The 22734-nt window shown below is 43.9% G+C and overlaps 1 long non-coding RNA gene across 3 annotated transcripts; it reads right to left on the bottom strand.

Annotated features, from left to right (window-relative positions):
* Positions 1-7595: 7595 nt before the first annotated feature.
* On the bottom strand, positions 7596-15709 carry LOC125323505. Of its 3 annotated transcripts, none has more exons than XR_007202541.1 (5): positions 14851-15709; positions 12109-12152; positions 9357-9424; positions 8694-8780; positions 7596-8085 (listed from the first exon to the last, which is right to left on the bottom strand). It is a non-coding gene; the product is annotated as an uncharacterized LOC125323505 (long non-coding RNA). The 3 variants fall into 3 exon arrangements; XR_007202540.1 differs by having other exon boundaries at positions 8694-9424; positions 14851-14901; positions 14990-15709; XR_007202539.1 differs by having other exon boundaries at positions 8694-9424.
* Between the last annotated feature and the right edge of the window lie 7025 nt (positions 15710-22734).

Here is a 22734-nt window from a genome sequence, read left to right as displayed (position 1 = left end):
CAACACGGTATTAAAGGAGTTTTTAAGTTAAAACAGCAGAAGATGAGCTGATGTGAGGGGGTTTCCATCATGTAATTAAGTGCTGGTCCTCTCATGTGTCACATGTCTCGTGTGAGAGGGTGGTGAGAATGGGAACATGGCAAAAAAAAGTCTCAAGAGGAGACCACATTCCCAAACACAGCCAGGCAAATGTGTACATTTGGCTGTGCATAAAACACTGGCAGGATCCAGCTGTGCTTACTGATCCTCCGAGAGATTCTATTATAGCATGGTTTTTAACCAGGAAAACTATATGCCTTTAAGCCAACAGAGAGACAGGCAGACACAGAAGTTAGGCAGGGCAAGTGAGATCCTTTAATGCCAGAGAGAAGGGAGAAAAGAAGATTTGCTTTTGTCTGTCTTTGCAGGAAGGTTGGTCTCGCACAGTGCAATGTAAGGAGATTCTGCACCTCTTGCCTTTTTCTTTTCAGTATTGCTAGGGAAGTGGCAGGATCTAGACAGCACCATCCTTACAGGTACAGCCATTAAATAGACCCTCAATGAACCAGGGTGTGCAGTGATATCTATTAAACCATTGTACCAAATATGAACCAAATATACACTAGAAATCTGCCTCACAAGGCTGTTCCTAGCAAGTGCTACTTCTATCTCATTAAAGGTATACATCAATATTTCTGCACTGTCTTGCTGCTATTCAGGAAGGGACCCTGTCTTTCATCCCAGATGCACATCATGGTACAGGCTCAGGCCCATGGGAAGTGTTGAGAGGCAGGGATGGAGCAGAGAAACAGGGTATGTTTCCAATCCCCACAGGAGCCACTGCATGGAAAATGCATCTCTTCCAGTCCTGGCAGGGTAAGGACTAAGGAAGTGAACTGTTACATAGAAAAGCATAAGAGAAAAAATGAGTAAAATCAGTGCTATCAGGACACCTCCTTAGGATGAGCTTTTTGTTTCATTTTCCTTATTTATTTTTCACTATCCAGATTTCGGTTTTATTTTACATCTGCTGTGTGGCCTGAGCAGTGCCTTCCTGCTGCAGGGATCAGACTTCCAGCACCCACAACCTGCCTCCATGGCCCCACACTTGCACAGGGCTCCTGGGACACACTGCTAGCCACTGAGCACCCCATGGGACCACCAAGTTTCTCGCTGGGGGTGTGGGAACTGAGTCAAGTTGTGGCCCAGGACAAGCCCAAGGCCAAGCGTTTAATATGCAAAATAGTGGCTCAGCAAGTATCTGATGTGCATAACTCAATAAACAGGCTGTAAATCCGCTGTTTGGATAATGATGCTACTCCTTGTGTCTCAGACAAAACACCACTGGACTCTCACAGAATCAAATGACTATCTAGTGTTTCTAGTGCCCAGCTACAAAAAGATCCGGGATTGCTGGAAGGCTGGAAGGACATGGTACCGCAGCCTATAACTCTTTTAATTAGGAGTTATTTAGGATTTCTGCCATGTGACTCCTGACAGGAAAGCAGGCTCCTTGGGCTGAAAGGTTTTCAAGCATCCAGCTTCCAGGCTACAGCTCCCCTGAGGTTACATATCCAGTAGTACAGCAAAGGAAGGAGTGGTAGGGTCGCCAAATGGGGACAAAAGGGTGAGGGGGGCGAACATCAGTCCCCCACCAGCTCTGCCTGATTCTGTATTTCCCCCAATGCCTTGGAGGTAGCACAGCCACCTCTCCTTGGGCTAGGAGCAACATTCAGGTTTCAGCACTTGAGGCTGGAATTCACCTTTCTTCTTTTAGGGGTTTAAGGTTCAGTCTGCATGGGTGCCCTTAACAGCTGTGGGAGAACAACAGACAATGACTTGTAAAAGTCAATATATGCCACCTATTTTGACAACCTATTTGATGAAGATGATCCTGGGTGGGCTGATGAGAGAATAAGCTTCAGAAAATAGATCCAAGAAGCTAAAGGACCTCTGTAGATAAAAGAAGATCAAACATGAGCTATATCTTTCAGACCTTCGGTTTGTCTTTGACCACCAGCAGTATCATGGGAATATGAGTGTACAGTAACAAAATGAGCTCTCTTTATTGGACTCTCTTCTTCACCTCCTCTGAATTAAGGAAGAACAATTAAATGACTGGAAAAATCAAATAAATATCAATGAAAAGAGAAGAGGTTTCCATCTGTTCTGCTCACTAGAAACCTCAGGGGTGCCTGTTGCATTAGTGACAGACCAAAATGTTTTCTACTTGCCTTGGAAAAATGGCATCACACAGCAGACAAACTTATAAGAGCAACATGTGAGACCTTAGCTTTGCTACTGCAGTGACACTGGCATGCACAGAAGAAAGTTATCAGTAATTCTGCTTAAGGGGAGAAAGGCAAAATCCGAGCCAATTAGCTTCTGAGGTAGCTCAGAAAACCTGGCAGCTGCACAAGGAAAGCAAAGAATTCCAGAGAAACACCAGACTGTGAGGGATCAGCCACGAGAACCACAATCCAGGTTCTGAATCCTTCTCTAAATAATAACTTTGGAACAGAGTTAATCTCTATGATACCGATCTAATGTAATACTATTGCTGTTCCTGAGCCTATAGCCAGAATGGCTCTGCATGGGTCTGGAAATAGCTGATGTGAACCCACAGCTGTCACAAGGCAGAACATGGACCAGCTCCTGGTCTGCACACCATCAAGGTGCTCCTTGGAAGAGCTGGCTCTGGAATCAGAGATGAGAAAATCGAGGCTTTGAGTTCACAGAGGAAGTAAATTCTTGTCACCTGGAAGGTGGCAAGGCAGAATAAGATTCTCCTTCACATTCTTCTCTGACTCTGTACTCCTGATACTCACTTTATAGCACAGTTCAGTTGTATCAAGTTTTTCTCTCACTGAACCATCACTGAGCGTAGACATCTACGCACAAAAGGCCAATTGGCTTTCTTGGTGGTGACATGGCCTTCCCTCCCCTTTGCTTTGCTCTCACTGGGAGTTTCCCTCTTCCGAACCCTCCTAAGGGTAAGCGGTGCAGGACACTTGGGCTTTTCCTCCAATGGGAGGAGCAGGTGCTATGTCCCAACATCCTCGGCAGGACTGCTCTCAGGGCACTTCCTGTGTCCTGGGCACTTCCCCTTGAGAGTGCAACACAGTTATAGGGTGATTTTGCAGGCAACAGCTTTTTGTCTAAGACAGATAGGTTGAAACAAAAGAAAACAAGTAAGGAAGAGCTGATGGTGGGAAAAAAACAGTGAAATAGAGAGGAGCAAGAAAAGTTTATGCCACAGACAGAAGCCACCTGACCTGTGCACCCTTGATCCCATGCTGCCAAGACAAAAGCAATACCCTGGCAGAAGGCACAGCTACCTGAAGGCTGCTACAGCTTATTGTGGGCTGCCAGTATTCCCATAAAGCAGTTACAGCAGATGTTACTGCATAAAAGGGAAACCCTGTGAGTGATGTCCTCACTGTCAGGCAGAAAGAGCAGGGAGAGACCGGTCCTTGCTCTGTGGCATTATGGAAGCCACCGTGGCATTTCTCCATCACTGCAATGCTTATCATAGAATAGTTTGGGTTGAAAGGGACCTTTAGAGGTCATCTAGTCCAATCTCATTGCAATGAGCAGCGACATCTTTGACTAGATCATGTTGCTCAGAGCCTTGTCCAGCCTGACCTTGAATGTTTCCAGGGATGGGACATCCACAGCTTCTCTGAGAAACCTCTTCCAGTGTTTTACCACCCTCATTGTAAAAAGCTTCCTCCTTACATCGAATTTCAATAAACCTTCCTTCAGTTTAAAACCATTACCCCTTTCCTATCACAACAGGCCCTGCCAAAAAGTTTGTCTCCATCTCTCTTTGTGAAAGGCTGCAGTAAGTTCTCCCCAGAGCCTTCTCGTCTCTAGTGATGAGCTGTTGTCTGCATCTCAGTCTTAAAAATACTGGATATCTTCAGCTCCTGAGCAGTTATATCAGTTTTATGGGTCTCACACTTGTGAGATGCTGGGCTGCAGCATCCAGCCAGAGACAGGCACTACACACCACTTACCTCAGCACATCAGACAGGTGGTGCAAGGAGATATGACTCAGACTGAAATTGAGGTGTTTACCTTAGGGGAAGCTGCAAAGAAAAAAATACCCACCCAGATTTAGAAAGCTTTTAACATTGTAAATGAAAGGTGAGCTCACCACAACAGAGCTTGGGATAAGTGCTGGCTGTGGGAATGTCCCTGGAGGGGAGGATGGCAAGGCAGGGGCAGCATTCCGGAGGACAGGTGCAGTGTTTCCCCACTCGCCCCATGCAGGAAGGTGCAGGCAGGCTACAACTGTGAGCAGACAGCCTTTGGCTCCCAGCAGGACTTCCTTGTCCCCGAGATGAGTAGGAAAACTGAGTAAACAACTTATTGGGTGGAATAGTCTGTTAAAGATGATTTCAAAGAAAGTAACTGGGGAAAGCTTTACCCTTTTTTTGCTGCTTCCAGGACATCTACGATCGCAGAGACAGAGCCTGACTTGCCATGGTGGTGTTAGCTCTGCCCAAGGACAGTTAACTCTGCCTGTACCTTCAGCTCTGGATCTTGGAAGTTCCTTCAAATGTTTCAAGGATCCCCTGAAGAGCCCCAGTCATGCTCACCCACTCCTTGCCCCTGGTGCAGAGGTTAAAGCAGAGAGCCTGCCCAGGTCCCCAGACTGCTGAATTAGCACTCTGCCTCATCCCTTTCCCGAGGACTATCTTTGCTGCATTTAGAAGTGCTGTTTCCTTATGAGCACAAACAGCTGCTGTGCTTTCCAGGGGAGAGCAACAAGCTGTGCTTGAAAGCTCTCAGGGGACAAGAGGGTTTCACAGAGGAGAGACAGACAAGAAAGCAAAGCTGTGAGTGACAGCCCAGCCATCAGGCCTGAGGAGAGAGGTTCCTCTGGGTCTTGCTTCAAAGAAATAGCTGAGAAAACACCAAGTGGAGAGCAGAAGCACTGACCCAGAATGTGCCTGGCACCTCTGCAGGGGTAGGGTCAGTGGGAAGGAGAGAGAAGAGCTTGGGAAAAGCCAACATTTTCTCACACTGTGTTTAAATGGTATGTGGTGCCCCTGTAGCACTGCATTTGAAATATTCAGGTCTCTACTAATGTTAATATCTTTGTCCTCTGTTAATGAGCTTCACACTCTTGGCTATTGCAGCCTTCTCCTACAGCTGAACAAGCACCTTTGTGAGTGGGCTGTGTGCACTCCCAAGGACAGGGGTGAGTGCAGCTGTGTTGGCTTCCTGGGGTGGGCTGGGCCTGAGGAAATGGCAACACCTGTGTGGTGTCACCGTGACAGGGCAGTGGGACAAACTTCAGGTTTGCCTTCCCTGACCCTCCAACATTTATACCTCTCTTTTTTCTTTTAGGAGAGACTCAAATCTTGTTCAGGGAAGGCCTGGGACATGGTTAATGCTACTGTAAGTGTCATTGCTTTCTTCTCCCAGAACCCAGCAGTTTTGTGGCTCAGCTGATGGTCAAAGCTTGACAGCAGCTGGAGTAGCCAGGGAGTGATATTGCACTCTTTGTGCATGCTTTTATATGTATATTTATGTGCATCTTCATCCCATAGTGGATGTCATTGAAATGTCTTTGGCAACCAAGGGAGAGTGAGGGTTTGTACAGATGCTGTGAGAGAAGAAAGCCCTGTTAGACTGAAGAAGGATAGGCAATAGCAATTTTGAAGCAAAACAATAACAATTTAAACAGTAGCTGACATTCTATTTGGAAAGACAGCAGGAATATTTGTTATCTTTTCTGCCAGAGTGGCCCAATCCTGATTTATTGATATTATCTTGAAGATGACAGAAAACCATATTAATCTACTTGAAATGAAAACCTGGGCTTTGCAAACAGCCGTTGACACTTTCTGAGGGGCGAAGTGATTGAAATCAATCATATTTTATAAGTCACAGCAGTTTCTGTAAGCAACTCGAAGATCCAGCTCCCCCACTAGTACCAGGTTTCCATCAATGACTGCAATCCAGCTGTCAGAAACAGCTTCTCAATTAAAGTTATCCTTGCAGTAATAGTGGCAATTGGATAGAACCATATGACCTCTCCATGCAAATGTCTGACCAGACGTGCAGTATTGTGAAGAGGCAGACCTGACTGAAGACTAAACAGAATTTTTCATCCCAAGGCCAAGGCATACAAATGGTACCCCTGGCACATGAAGGGTGAGCTCAAGAAAGGAGAAAAGACTGAGTTATGCAGGCTACAGTGGGAAGTGGAATGGGAAGTGACAGTCCAAACAACGCACCCATGGAATAACTTTTTGTGGAAGGAGCCTCTGGAGTTCACCCACCTCTCAAAGAGGCCCAAATTCAGTGTAAGAGCAGGTTGCTCAGAGCCTTGACAAGCTGCCCTCTGAACATCTCAGTTCAACATGTGCAGCTGGCACAACAGAAGGAAGGGATGACATCCCAGAGGACCTGGACAAGCTTGTGAAGTGGGCCCATGAACTTAATGAGACTCAACCTGTTCAAGTGTTGTACCTCAGCAAGGTATTATACCTGGGTAAGCACAGCCACAGACACGAGTTCAGAGGGGGAGAAAAACCCTTTGACAACAGCCCTGTGGAGAAGGACTTGGGGGCTCTTGTGGATGAAAAGCTGGACATGAGCCAAGCGTGCATTCACAGTCTATCATGGACTGAAACAAAAGCAGCATGGACGGCAGGTTGAGGGAGGGGATTCTGACCCTCTTCTCTGTTCTGCTGAGACCCCAAGTGGAGTGCTGCCTCCAGCTCTGGGATCTGCAGCACAAGAAACAACATGGAGGTGTTGGAGTGGGTTCAGAGGAGGGCCACGAAGATGATCATGAAGGTCTCTTCCAACCCAAGCCATTCCATGAATTCCACCAGAGAAGGACATCCAGCCACCTCAAGGGGCAGCCTGTTGCAGTGATGAACTACTGTCACTGCAATTTTTTTTCATGACACTTAACCCAGATATTGCTGGTTGCATCTTGTGATGGTTGCATCTTGTCTTTTCTGTACCTTGTAAAAGAGTCTGGCTCCTCCTTCTCTATAACTTCCATCAGCTCATGGGATCCTGTAGTTATTTATCCATCTTAACTGCTCTTAGCCAGGCTGCATAAGCCCATTGCCCAACTCTTTTAGCCTCTCCTCATTTGTTATGTGTTCCAGCCCCTAATTGTCTTCATAGTCATCTTCTGGCTTTGTCTCACTCTGTCCAAAACTGGACACTGCTCCTTATGCAGACTCAAAAGTGCCTCATAGAAAGGCATAGTGTTCTCCTGAGCTGCTGCAATGCTCTTGCCCAGAGTGTGGTTGCCCTTCCTCTCTGCTGGGAGGTTCTGCTGGCTGCTGGGCAGCCTGTGCTCACAGGGTACCCAGTGCTTTTCCCCAGAGAGGCTCCTGAGACAGTTGGTCCCCAGACTGTGCTGTTTTATGAGCTTGTTCTGTTCTACATGCAGCTCTGTGTAGGCTTTTATCATTCCATTTTCTTTGATTGTTGAAGTCCCTCTGAATGACAGTCCTAACGTCCAAGTAGGTGATCTCTCCCCACCACCACAATTTGCTGTCATTCATATCTCTTTCAACTTCTATTTTCCTCCATGTGCAATCCTTTACTTGGTTAGTATTGCATGTGAAGGTGGACAAAATGACTGACAGAATGTGCAAATGTACCCCAGCATCACACATTTTTCCTGCAAAGTAACATCTCCATTTGTATGTCTGGCAGCACTGCCTGTGCAATTCCCTTCTGATTTTTTAACGCTATCAGCAGGAGACATCAAAAATTCCTAAGAAATACAAAAACCAAGAGAGTTGTCTCAGCAGGTACCAGCCTCACATGCAATGCACATACTCTCCTTTATTGCTAAAGTCAAAAAGTGGCTGATTATTAGTTCTTATCAACTTATTTGCATATGTACACACAGACATCCCACTCAAGAGACTCAAAGAACAACATTTTTGTTTATCAAAGGGTCCAAGGGCAGCAGAAAACCACCTTCAGCATTGCCTCAGCTCAGAAACCCAGGGGCTCTCCGAAGCATTCAGTTCCACACCACACAAGGTCCCACACTTCCACTGGGGTCATTAATCAGTGCTTCACTATCACAGTGATGGGGGGCAGATTGAGGAGAGACTGTGAAAGATGAAAAGTGCCAATTAGTGCCAGGTGGGATTCAAGCTCCTGCCCACCACTACAGGGACTGGGGCTCCATTCCTGCTTGCCTATTTAAAAATTTGACTTGTTCGACCTGTTTGCACAACACACATCTTGCCGGGTGCACTGATGGGGCTAATGTCAATCCGAGCTGTCTGCAGTCAGATGTACAGCCACAGCCTGAGCTGATGGCTCTGATACTATATCTCTGGCCCCATTTGTCAGCAAAAAGTGACAAGGACAGCATCATTGTAAATCCAGAAGGTTAACAGAGAGCTAAAACACGACCGTGGTCCAATATATTTGTGTATGGCAGCTCCTTTCTGTATACAATTACCACAACTGTGCTTATAAAGTGCAAAGCACTCAGGTACCAAGCACAAATATTTGGTTATTTCCATAATCTTCTTCTTATTAGAAATACACCTGATTTATATTGGCCTTAAATCAGAGACTTCAAGGAATTAATTTTCAGTCCACACTGTGCTCTGAATCAATTTTGATTGAGCAAAGGCTCTTATGCCAGGCCCTCACTCTGGGTGTACAAGGAGGAATGCAGGAGTATGGAAATGAAAGCCTCTCCATACCTGGGGTGGTGCATGTCCTGCAGCCAGTGGGGTCAAACACAACCATCTTGTCAACACTGTCAGCTTGGTTGGCTTTGAGGCAGCACGCTGGAATGTCAAAGTACTTGGATTGGGAGAAGGTACGTGCAGGGTGTGAGGAAAGCAACGCAGGCATCAGCATGCTGCTGCAGCTGCCACAGTGCAAACCTCAGCCAGCTCAAATGTACATGCCAGCCTGCTCACATACTCAGCCTGAGAGCTCCTCTAAGTGAGAGCCATGTAATTAATTAATTAGTCAATAAAAATATACACTTGGTTATTGTCTGTTGGTCACTAGTCATCATATGGAGATATATTTACCCAATACCACTAGAAAGATACCACCAGAAAGCCTTGACCCCACCCTGTTGACTGCTGACCTCAGCAGAGATCAGGTTTAGGGACTGCTGCATACCTGTGTGACCAGCTGTTCTGCCTTTTGGGAATGGTTGAATAAATCCAGACCTTCTCTTTGGGGAGATACTTGGTTTAGACATAGATCTGTTTTTCTTATGCAAACTGGATACTTTTTCCTTCTGGAAAAGTTGGGCCCAGCCCTTTATTTCTCATTATGTTGGCAAACGGATGCCAGATCTTCTTCATTTTCCATTGCAGGGGTTTGGCCAAGTGGAGTTGATCACTCACCTGCCCAGCTCTCCCTTTCCCACCTGCACAGGCGTGTCAGCTCCACAGCCGATGACCCAAGGAGCTTCCTAGAAGATACCAAAAACTGGTTACTTTTGTGTCCTGGTGCCTCACAACTGAGGCTGCAGTAACTAAACATTTTAATCCTTCCCATTATCTTTGCCTTGAAGAATGTTGTAATATTCCATAATCCATTTGAATTTGGATAAGAACAACAGGCTCCTGGAATGCAATGCTTCTCATTGTCTAATATGCTCAGTCAACTGCAATATTCAGAGAACTGAGTAATAGCAGCAATGTATAACCCTAATACAAACTACATAGTGGAAGGATAATCTAAATTGTGTTTCTGAACCCATTCTTCGTTAAATTCAGGTAGGACCAAAAAGAAATTATTGTCTTCCTGAAAAATAGCCAGCCCAGAACATGGCCTTATGAGTTTTGAGTTCCCTTTATCAACACCCTGAGTGAACAGAATTTTTTGGTCTTTCCAGAGCAGCAATGATTATCATCTGCGCTCTGTGTTTTCTGATGAAATTTATTACACCCAAGGTAGCATTTTTAATATATGACTCAATTTTTTTTCCATTACTTTTGTTTCTGTCTCATCAAATGGACTTGGTTATATTATTTATGGCTCAAATCGAGCCAGTTTTCAGTGTGTGTCACATGGACTTGGGAGACATGTACCTAGTAATTAAGTAATTGCTGTGGATGGAACATGCCTTCAAGCATCATACTTGGAGCACTTCTGCCTGCTTTGCAAGCCTCATCATACATAAACATGCTTTGTCGTACCACAATCAGAAACTGAAGATGCCTGTACAAATTTGGAAAAGACATGGTCATATCATCTCAGCCTGTAAGAACAGCAGAGGCTTAAACTGACCACAGCTCATTGGACCTGAGGCAGGAGAAACTCTTTGGCCCTGCTTGACCCAGAGGTCAAATGTGGCAGCTGCCGTGCTCCACTTGAGTCTCACCATTTATGAATCAGCTCTCCCTAAGGAGAGCCAGACCTGGTCAGTCTGCAAAGGAAGAGCAACATAAGTGACTCATAAGAGATGATTCACTCTTGCTGAGAATACAGATGTCCTGATGGAGATGCTGCAAGTGCTGTACTGTGGAAAGCCCTTAGTTCACCAGAGGTTGTTGTCTGGATGCTCCGAAGGAGAAATGTCAGACCTTACAGTGTGTCTATATCTACAGTGTTTTCTGCCTCTGTAATCCATGGTAGGATTGAATCAGAGCCAAAGACCAGCACAGCTGATCTTGTACCTGTTTATGTTGTGTTCACCACTTCCCTCCTAAAATAAAGCAAGGATCCCTTAGTCAGGCGCACTTTTTCTCATATGTCCTTGTGTGTCCATTACACAAGGTGGCAAAGCAGCATGGCCACCAGCACCCTGAAAACAGTATCTTGCTTTTTACTTTGGGGTGTTTCAGGTTCTAAACTGGTGTTTTTAAGTCAGTGTCTTAATAATCCCTCCTTGGACCCCTGTTTCAAACACCACCCCAAATCCTACACTCTACCCTTCTCTCTCTTACAAAGGAACAATTGAGAAGATCCTAAGTAGGATCTAGTACAAGCTAAAACATATTGAGTTTCCTGGGAAAGCATTCCTGGTACAGCAAAAGACCTAGTCCCTGGATCCTGGCCAATCTGAGAAACACAGGATGAGAGGGTGAATAACTTCCCATAGATAAAGAAAATAATGTTCTGAATCAGTGAAAGAACAAAAATAAGGCCTTTACATTTGTATTTACATTTATATGTGCAGGATAAATTGTACCTGTAAGGTACTCACATTGATTATTGCTATTATCTCACCAGCATCCCTTCGGGTATGGTACAAGAAGTTACTTGTGATATTATTATTTCTGAAGTTATTCTGATAGTTTCATCCACTTTACCATACTGTGTGCTGTCTAGTCATTTTGAAGACAATAGTTTGTGTTGTACAACAAAGTCATTAAAAATCAAACAAAAATACAGAGCCTGTCCTTAGCTATGTTATTTCTGCACTTTTATCTGGCCGGCCACTGTACTGCAGGAGGCAAAGGTCCTGGGACAAAACCATATGTGACTGCAATGTACCCCCATCTTCAACAGGGCAGAACCAACATTTTCAAGCAGAAGAGTGTTCAAACAATTTTTTCCACTAGACAGTAGTGAGCCTTCTCTCTCACACCCTCGTGTGCCTCTGTGGGGCTGGGCTCCTGTGATCAGAGGCAGAGTGGTGCTCTCCAGACCAGCCCATGGACAGCAGTGCCCCTCTGCAGCAAGGGCTGCTGCCTCTGGAAGTCAGCCCAGATGGCCAAACCCCAACCCAGCTGCCTGGAAGGTTTGAGAGGTGCGTGCAGGCTTTAGCTCTCTCTCCATCCTTCACCACCCTTTGTATCTGCAGGTGTTGAAACCTGCACCTAGCCATGGCCATGTTCCCATATTATTTTGGGATGCTGCCAACTTTGGAGAAGGTTAATGAAGGAAAATAACATCTGTAGCAGTTTATAAGTGAGCTAATTCTAGAACAGACTGTTGTGGGTGAAGACAAGGTATATCTGTAGATCAACATCTCTCCAGATGTCAAATTCTAACCATCTGCTATGGGCAATTACAGAAAAAGAAATCCTTAAAAAAATATAATCTCTTGTATAGGAAAACTGCAGCAGCCCAGCTGTTTAATTAGGCATCAGCAATTCCCAAGCTGTACTATTTATAGAAAACTTAGAAAAATGAAGAGGAAAGCACCTCACAGAACTCTTGCTTTACTTGAGCTCCTGTGTTTCCAGTACCTGTAGAAGAATGATACGAAAACCTGTCAGTAAAAAGTTATTGGATATTTATTTTTAAAGAAATACAAGTCAAGCTAGTGAAAGTGGTGTCTTTGCTGGCATACAGACATTATTCCAGGGCACTTCCATGTAGATTTGAATCTTTCTTACTGCAGCCCACTGGCTTTTCTCAATAGCCTTTTTTGAGTTACCTCCATGTCTGTGCATTAACTGCTGGGCAGCAATCCACACAAACCCTATACAGGCTGCACTCCTAGGTGGGTGCTGGCAAAACCCTCAAGTGTTCTACAGGGCTTTCACTGTTGCAAAGATGCCTGAGGCCAGAGACCACAGCGCTGAACTAGAAAACTGGAGAGGAGCTCTTCAGGCTGACAGTGAAGAAGGCCAAAAAAAGGAAAGAGAAGCAAAAGAAAGGAAAAAAAAAAAGGGAAAATATTCTTGTGAGCTCTACATCACTGAGCACTTAACAGTATTTTTAGTAAGTGCTCCTATGACATTTGAGACAGATATACCTTTCTTCATATCCCCCCCCAACACATACAAACACACACTTTAAGACACTGGACAGTATTTTTCTGCTGTCAGATCGCATCGAAGATTAAAACAAGCAACTTTACTAATATATTATTACTGCCATTATTCAAGCAATTCCCTCTCTAGAAGTTATGAAATATGGATAATAAATAGAATCTGAATAAGCACATATTTTCTTTGTTATGTTAATGACCTGGCTGAAGTCCACCAGAACAGGCTTTGTGTGTGACTGATTGCTTTGTTTCAAACCCCTGGATGCTTCATACAAACAGGCTCAAAAAAGGGCACTTTTGCACAGACCTGTTCATTTGGTGCTACCTCAGCTGGGAGAAGAGCCCGGTCTAAAAACTCTTTTTTAACCAAGACATTCTTACACTAATGAAAATAAATTCATAATTGGCACTTGGAAAAAAAAATTCCTAGCAATAGGCAATGCGAGAAGTGTCTTTGGGCCTCTCCTATAAAATAGCATATTTCTTATGTTTATCAAAGCCCAATCCACGGACAAGAGATGATTCATAGGGATGAGGCAGTTACTCTAATGAGTCCTAGTTTCTGGGATATTAAACTTGACCAGACAATGAAAACACAGTTAAAGCACAAGATAAAGCAATGGGTGTGATTCCTAGAGGTTGGTTCCTAGGAATTTGGCCACTAAATTCTTTCCAGATATGCCCACCACCTTAGTTTAGAAAAAGTGCTGTAAATAAAATTTCCTCCAAGATTCACAGCATTTTTTTTTGCCTGATTTGAATAACACAACAGTAAGAATATTCTCAGTTTCTCTGCCTCCCATTTTGGTGTCCTTCCATTTTAGCCCCTCCCCTGATCAACATCCAGGTCTATAACCATGTTTTCTCAGACCTCAAGTTTTAATGAACCTGGCAAAAGACCACCATGAACAATTTTTTCCCAAGAAGGAGCTGGACAGGCCATACAGCTGAGTCTTGTGTGATGTTCAAACACCTGGAAATGGAGGACATGTAAGTGGCCAAAAAATATAACTGCTCTTCAGTCTTTGAAAATTTCCAGGAGGAAGTGAGATCATTTCCTGAAGTGTTTAAATGGCAAGGTCTTTTCATCCACAAAATAATTGTGTGAACCCTGGAAATTTGCTTTGGAATTTGCTTTGCTTTCATGAGCTGATTGCATCCAGCAGTATTAGTAATAGAAGCCACCCCAGATAATCTCTCCTGCCACATGTGATGTTCACCTCTCTACATGCACTTACAATGAACTACTGTAAACATCGGAGCCTTCAGTTCCCACTGCTATGGTAATTCAGGCTGGTAAACTCACCAGAAACCTTAGGGGGTTTTTTTGTTTTACTGACACGGACCTGGAGCTCATGAGAGCCTCCCCAGTGCCAGCTCTGACACAGCAGCACTGTGCACAGTCACACAGGACATGTGGAGCTTGAGCAGCCAGAGTAGGAATTCCCTCACTCTGTGCAACGATCACATCTCATGTCTGAACTGGACAAGCACTTTTGGGTTATCTCCTGTCTGTAACTCAGCTTTTAGCCTCTTTCAAGGCTGACAACATAAGTGCCAACTAGCATCAGTTGTGACATGGATACCTTGTAGAGGCATTTCTAAGTGACTAGTTGGAGAATGGCAATATATTGCTTCACCATATCCAGGCTGCCAAAACCCCTGCTGCTTTCTTTGCTCCCTGCAGCTCAGGGAGGAGTGCAGAGAGTGGGGCAGGACTGTTGCTCTAAGCATGTAAAGTACAACCAAACTCCTGAATTCTCCTCTTTCCCTGTGCTTTATTCTCAAGCCAGAAGTAGTTACTGTCTTTCTGAGCACAATATTAAGTCTTCAAAGGTGTTGTGCCTGCCAAATTGTTCACTGAAGAGGGAGTTCCTTTGGGTGATGCTCCTCTGAAGATATTGTCTCCTCAAAGCACAGTGCTGACACCACACCAAGTAACCAAATAAGAGAACTAGTTCCCTAGGATTTGCAAGTTGTGGAATCTGACTCTGTTTTTATATCCCTGTGTAAATCAACAGTAATGCCTGAGTGAGCTCAGATCCCAGCTCCCAACTGGAGACATTCCACCCCAGTTCCTAAGAAGAGCAGGCACAAACACTTGAGCTATAAAGTGCAAACTATTTGATGAATTTTCCCATACAAAAATTTCAGAAGACATAAATACAGACCTGTAGTTTCTCTTTGGGGCTGGACAGACCCCATGCATCCAAGGGAGGCACCTGGAAGTAACAAGACAGAAGGGTGAGCCCATGCTAGACTTTTTACCCAAAGCAAATGCCGTCTGCTGTGCAAAAATTGCTGTTTCACCTGCCACATCCTGCCTGCCCCTTTTCTTCTTTCAAGATCCCAGGCTGGAGCTGGCAGAGACAAGTGAAACTGTCTGTCTGAGCCATCCTGTGGGTGAGAAGCTTTCTTCAAGGAAGTTATTTTACTCAGGGAATCTGGCAGTCCATAAATCACAAGACTAATGTTCATTGTAAATTAATGCAGAATCAGCCAGGCAGAAAACTCCAGTGGCTATAATATTTCACGCGTTATAAATAGGAGTAGTTGCTTTGTACAACATGAAATAACCAAGAAAAAATAGGACATCTCTTACGTTGTGGCTACAAAGACTCCCTCCATGCACCTGAAGAAAGTAATAGTATCATTTATTTCATGATCAATGTTTAGGCTTCAAAGGAAAAAATCCGCTTCTTCTTGGCTGATCTCGGGTGAAATTGAGTTTGTTGTTAACCTCCTGCACTAGAGAGGGAACAAAGCTTTATGCACTGTTCATCTTTTATCATCATAGAAAAGAAATAAACAGATTTCAATATAACATTTCCCTGGCTCCAATTCATATCAAAGTGCCACTGAACCTGTTAACAGGTTGAGGTTCAACAACAGACCAACAGAACTATCCAGATCTGACTCAAGGCTTCTTCAGGGTCGAGAGAGAGCCCTCAGGCTTGAAGCAGGCTGTCAACAGAATATATGATGGGGATGGCAGTGGCTCTGGCCTGCAGGATGGTCTCCCCACCTCCTGCTCAGTTTAATCCAATTTCCCCTCCCAGGTCTGGCTGTCTAGGGCTCTGGCACAAGCAGAGAAAACACTGAGACAGCACTCATGTAAAGACTATCACTACCCCAGCTGTCTGCAGCTTCAAGCAGCAGAAATCAGCTGTTGAGGAAAGAGGTATAACTCTGGGAACCAGCTGGGTGTCTGGTGTTAATGAGTCATGTCACTGCTTTTTCATTCTTAAAACAGCAATTGGTATGCCTTTATGCACAGTGATGGTGCTTGTGTCACCTCTGGCTAAGACAATCTGCATTTCGGGTGCTCCTGGGAGGTGCCGCAGCCTGATCCACCTGGGATGGGAAGCCACATGGGACTCCCAACAGGGAGGTTGTTTTGTAAAAACACATAAGGCCAGAGCTCCAGGAGGAAAAACTGAACAGAACCTGTCACTCCCATGCTCTCCATTGCCTCCCTGTTGTGTAGCTGTACTTGCATTCCCCAGCCTTTACCTTCTATTTTTGAAAAAGTTCTAGACATTCACAGTCAGCTGCCTTTGAAGCTCCCCTGACCTTCCCACGTGTGCACAACTCTTGCAGGTGGCTTAAATGATGAAGTCAACATCAGCTCAGTAAAAAAGACCAGATGAACATCCTACAAACAGGCAAAATGAAGGCAGACTGTTTGCATTGCAGAAGATCCAGAGAACATGTAACCATGACTCTGTACTGAGGAATCTGCTTTCATTGCCCATCAGTGGCTCTACTGGTCTTACATCAGCTGCCAGCCTGACCGATGTTATTTATGAAGGACCTCAAAGTCACAGCAAACAGGAAACCCAGTTCCACTACAGTCAGTGGGGGTTAGACAAGGAGGACCACAGAGTTCAAATGCTCTTGCTGTATCAGGTGCAATGAGGCTTCAGGTGACTTCTCAGGATCAGCACAGGGCTACTCAGATCTGGTAGCTGATGAATGTGAAAGAGTTACTTGTCAGGGGCCACTTGGATTGTGTGGCTGCAAAGGCAGCATGGGGTGTGGATGGGACCCTGCACCCTCCCACAAGATAATAACTGGAGAGGTGGAGGTGGCACCTCAGTAAATCTGATTGTTTACAGATTCACAGAGCAGAGTTGGTTTTTTTCTCCTTGCACTCTCCTTTATCTTTGAGTGTCATATTTCCCTCAGCAGTGGTGCAGCTTACTCCAAGACTGTTAAAGAGCCCTTCTTAAGGCCTCAGGAGATGAAGCCACTCTGTGAAATTCTACACTCTCTAAATCTAAAAGGACATTTGATATATTGCTAGGGATTATTATAAAATATACATGTCTGGTCCCAAATCTAGCCTTGGAAAATTGTTGTATTTCTTCCCTAAAAGATTGGAACCTGATACAGATTAGAAGTCAGGTACAGTGTGACTTCCCATTCTCAAAACAGGTCCCCTCTACCACGAGACTTGCAGTGTATATTTGTACTTAACAACAAAATGGGTGGGGGTGGGGGAGAACGACACAGGTTTCTGCACTAGGAACCCAAAATATGACATTCAGGCTTTCAGCTGGTTTCTCCTGCAGCAGTGCCTGAAACAGCTTTCTGAAAAAGGGAAACGGACATTTTCTCAGTTATAATCAAAGAAAGTAATGATTTCACAGAGACACTGTGACTTTGTCTGTCATCTGTGTGTAATGAGGCAAGCAATAGAAACACCATGTCTTTTGCTACGTATGCTTTCAGTGTATCAACACATTCATCCATCTGTACCTTACATCACCCTGTGTATATTGGCTCAAACACAATTATTTAGAAAACCTGTGGAAAAAATGTGTGACTGAAAAGCTGAAATGTGGTATAATCCTAATAATTCCTCAGTAATAGCACAAAGCTCTTATCACAATCTCTTCACGCATTTGATTTTGCCTCTAAATCCCTCATGCTCTCTCAGGCTAGTTATCCTTACAGGATGGAGGTCAGGTTGCATCCAGAATGGAAGATTCTTCTCTGATAGCATGTCCAATATGAGGGAGATTCCCTGCCTTCAGCAAGTCTTTTAAATGAGATTATTGATTTCATTTTGCAAGTGAATCAAAGTAGATCACCTGACCAAGAGTGCAGGGATTTAACTTGAGGGGTAAGGACAAAAGGCGAAAGTTTTTCTGGGAAGTGGTGAGCAGAACCAGCAAAGAAAGACTCCTTCAGTTTTGAAACTCCCAACTCTGTCCCAGACATTTTTGGAGAAAACTGAGAGCAACAGAACCCCTGGTTCTTTTAGCAGCTCATTGAGTTGTAGTTGCTTAAAATGATGTAAGTTTTCCCTGAAGACATTCACCTAATGCAAGGTTACCCTCCCTACATTGGTTATCAGATCTAGGCACTGAGATCTGTAAGTTCAAAAGGGCCTTCATCTCTGAAACAGTGGAGAACATGGGAAGAAGGTCAAATGATACGAAATACAGGATAGTTCCAAAAGGAGATTCTCCTGTGAGGTTTGACATATAAATTGCTGCATTCCCTCATAAACCCAGCTCTGGGTAAGCCACTGGAGAAATACTTATAAAAGAAGAGATACTTTATAGGCTAAAAGTAGTCTTGCAAAAAGCAACTAATTTTGGAGAAACAAATATGGTCTCTTCACAGGGGATTTCATACACACTGTTTCCATACTGGCTGTTGGATTATGGGTCATTTGTGCCTGGCACCAGCACATTCACCTCTGGGGTAATGGGCTCTATCAGCAATAACAAAGATGCTCTGCCCTCTGTTTTCTGGAGGGAGTGACAGAAAGGCTCCACAGAGCTGGACAAGTTTTCCTGCCACAGCACCAGTTTACATCAAAAGCATGATGGTGTTTCCTTCCAGATTGAAGGCAGTGCTTTTTGATGCCTGTTTCTATTTAGGGAATGCACGTAGTTCTCGCCAGACTCTGAAGAAAGAAGACTAAACTGCAGCAGCCTGGCCTGCCTCAAGCACAGCCCCATTTTAGTAAGTCAAAATAACTACATTCCCAGCCAAAATCTTCCATAGGTATAAATGGGAGGGAGGGTGAGCTTTAACCTCTCGACATGTTGGTGGGTGAGTCACTCCAGCCTGCTGAGATTCCAGTCCATGGCACATATCCCAGGCTGCAGCAAGGAAGCCCAGGGCATGAAGAGGGGAAGGCAAGCAGAGCTGTTGCTCTTTCAGCTGCCCTGGCTCTTGTGATCCTGGCTCTGTTCCCCAACATAATTTCCATTACCTTGAAGAATGATCCAAACAACTCCAGTAACATGATCAACCAAGTACGAAAAAGATCCAGAGATGATTCAGTATGTTGGTGCTACAGAGGCACAAAAGCAATGGTGTATCTCAGTAGCTCCCCTTCTCTCCAGTTCCTGCACAGCCAGAGGGATGCTGAGCACCAGCCTGCCTTGCAGTGACAAAGACAGCACAACTCTCCCTAACATATTTTCTACAACTGCTGTATTTGGCTGCAGGTGGCTCACTTTGGAGAGGGCAAACCCAGAAATGTTCCATTGTTTCACATTGCTGTGTGTTAGAAATAACCAGAGAATTTAATTTCAACACAGAGTTATTGAGTTTTGTATCATTTGCTCTCTGGAAATTTTTATCTGTGGAGTGTAAGACAAAGGCAGAGGTAAAAAATCCCTGTTATTGCCTATTTTTTTGTTCGGTGGTGCTTCTGCTTTGCACTTTGCTTTTGCACTCTCATTTACAAACTGGTCACAACAATGAATTAATTTGCTGTTTACTTGAACCATGTAGCATACTGAGTTTCACTACAAGTACCCAGAAAACATTTTTCCTCAGATAATCTTTTATGGCTTTAATGTTCGAGGATCAATTTGTCTCACAAGATGAAACAGAGGTCAGAAATTCATTGCAGTGTGACAACACTCTGTTACTCCACTTATTATTATGGCAACACATTCTGGTACCATAAGAGTTAAGACTTGCATAAACATTCCAATTTGAAATCTCATTTTGAGAGATCTGCAGCTCAGTCATAGAGTTTTGCTGTAGGCAGGACTTGTCATACAAATATTCAGCCTAGAACTAATTTTCTTTAACATGTTTTAACATCTTCCAAAACAAACAAAGACTTCAGCACTTTTAAAAATACAGTTCTCTGTATCTTGATCAAAACACAAGACTTGATTCAACAAAGAGCAGCTATAGTTTGAAGCTAATATAAATTATAGCAAGGTTAAGTGAATTGAGTTACTCTAGAAGTAAACTAGAAAAACAGACTAGTAGACCAAGCTCAAAGTCACTTTGTTTATTAGATACTCTCTTAGAGCCTCCACTAGATTTTACTTTAACACCAGCTTGGAATCCAGCTGAACTCTGCTTCTCAGAATAACACGTCCAAAAAGGATAGAAAACCTGGTTTATAAAAACCTGTTTTCAGATGATCATATATCATTTACTGAGGCATCCAATCATACTTCAAACTTGTTTCAGCTAAGATAAGTTGGAAGAGTGTATCTCACATCTCCTGTTCTCATTTACTCAAAATGAAAACTCACCTTCAAGGGACAATACCTTGTGTCAAACACAAAACAGGGCTGACTTCAAATAATCCAAACACTGATCTAGTTTGTAGCTAAAGCAGGTCAGGGTGTTTTGCATTTTGTTCAGGAATTTCATAACATTCATTTAAACATCAAAGGCATCAAAGCAATGAACAATTAAATACTCCATAAAACATACTATACTGCTGAACTCCACACCTGTGCTCCTTTTCTGGTGCTCTTCTTGTATTGAAGGGAGAGAGAAAGGAACTGTCAGTGGGTAACTCACTTCAGAGGAGCTCTGGGATATCGTCCAGCTGAACCACCTTCTGCAAGCCCTTGTTTTCCTTCTCCAGCTATTAAGAAAATGTACATGATGAGTTCAGATGTAGGAGGCTTCATCCGGACAGATCTTCCTTGAGAATCTGTAGCAGAAACACAAGCAAGAGGGTTGCTGCCAAGCATCCTTCTTGGATTTGCAACAAATAGCAACAGCATGTTCGGAAACAGCCTTAAACTAGAGAAGTTTATTTTCCTTTCAGTAACCACACTCCTCTGGGGAGTTTCAGCAAACGTGGATCCCACAGAAGGTGTACATATGTGGTTTTTACTTCAACTTCTGCCCAACACCAACCTTTTTGACTGTGTCTATCAGCAGTATGTGTGTCTCTGCAGAGGTGACCTTGTGGGCACCTCCACAGATGACATCAATAGCAAAGCATCTCCTTTCCCCAAACCATAGCCAGACAAAATCTCAGATATAAAAAAAGGGAAAAAAAAATTGTTGCATTTCCAAAGAGCATTGGGATTGGTAGGAAAGAGAAGGAACGGGGCAGAAACTACAGTTATGCTGCATGTCCCTGGAAAATTGAGGTGAATAACTGTCTGGTAAAGCTTCACTTGGAATACTGTGTTCAGTTTTGGACCCCCAGTATGAGATAGATGATAATAAATTCGAGAGAGAGCATCAGAGAACTGCTAAGAAGGTCAGGAGCCTTAAGGCAAAAAGTGGCAGCTGAGAGAATTGAATCGTTTAATCTTGTTTAATCTGATAAAGAAGAGACTAAGGGATGATTGGGTAGTAGTCTACAAGTATTTTTTGGGGTATTCACGCAAATGAAACAAGCCAAAATTTTGGTACTGCCAGCTGATCGCAAGGGGGACAATCCACAGATTGTGGCTGGGATAGACATTAGAATAAACCTCCAGCTTTAGTTTAGAGATAGTACAGGGTACTCAGGGAGGTTGTGGAACCTCTGTCCTTGGAGATTTGTGAGACTTAGCTGGACAAAGCCATACCTAACCTGGTAAAGTGGCAGCGCTGGTTCAGGAGGTTGGACATGATGACCTCCAGATATTCCTTCCAGCCAAAATTTCTGTCACAAATTATAAGTCCTGTTAATTGAAAGTAAATGAAACAGCTTCAAAAGGAAATGTGGTTCCTCACAGGGGAGGAAAAAATATCTCTGCCTGTATGAAAAAACGGACTCTGAACCTTCCAAATCCATACAGACCAAATGATGAAGATGCACTTGGAGATGAAAGAGAGTGCTCACTTTTCTGGAAATGTTGCTTTAGCAAGTTTAAGGTCATCAGATTATTTTAAGAGAACAAAAAGTAGCCTCATTAAAAACCAGAATTCTCCATACTTCCTGCTCAGAGCTGGAACATAAAGCCCCAAAGGTTCTTAGAGAAGGGCACTTTTAGACAGTAAAATACCTAATATATACTGGGAGTTATATATACTTTCAAAGGGATAGCTATTCTGCTGTACGGGCCAAGGCATTGGACTTCAGAAACAATATTTCATGCACTTTAAATATAGATATAGCTCCTATGGTTACTTCCAAAATAACCTAGGAACCCTGAGTTCATTTGTCTGCCACTAGAAAAAGTTCTACAGTTGAGTTTGAATAATCTCGTGGCTTCTGCAAAAGCTTGTTTAAAACTAAAAACATACATAAAAAAAGAAAGAACAAAAAAATCAGATTTAACCAGTGAAGATCATGTGGCCAAGAAATAAGCCCTTTCTCAAAATATCTGAAGTTTCTTGCGCCATTTCTCCCTTTAGATGACTTTAATGAGACAAAGCTGTTTACATTTTTTCAAACCCACTTTATTTCCTGCATTTCCAGCTGTGATCCACAGTTCGTGCTCAGTACTGGTAACATCAGACTGTCCAGAGTTATCATTATATGACCACAAGCAAATGTTTCAAAAGCACTTAGGTAAGTGGGGAGGACATTACCTCTTGTATTTCACAGGATACCAGGTTAGATGTGACCTCAAGGATCATCTGCTCCAACCTGTCTTGGCAAAAGCATGGTCTGGATGTGGCACCCGGTGTTTGACCACTGTTGACTGTATGTGTGCTGTGTGTTGCGGACAGTTTGAAAGGCTAAAGGAGGACAGCACAGGGGCTGCTTTACTCCAGTGTGCAGGTAAGCAGCTGCAGCACATGGGCCAGATGAAGCCAGTGGAGGAAGGGGAGTAAAAGAGAGCAGGGAGCCTGTAGGCCAGCCGGGGACTCATAAGAGGAATGGGAGA

This window comes from Corvus hawaiiensis, chromosome 3 (genome assembly GCF_020740725.1).
Source record: "Corvus hawaiiensis isolate bCorHaw1 chromosome 3, bCorHaw1.pri.cur, whole genome shotgun sequence".
Lineage (NCBI taxonomy): Eukaryota > Metazoa > Chordata > Aves > Passeriformes > Corvidae > Corvus > Corvus hawaiiensis.
The sequence above is the reverse complement of the archived record's forward strand: the minus strand, read 5'-3'. Positions and strand labels throughout refer to the sequence as shown.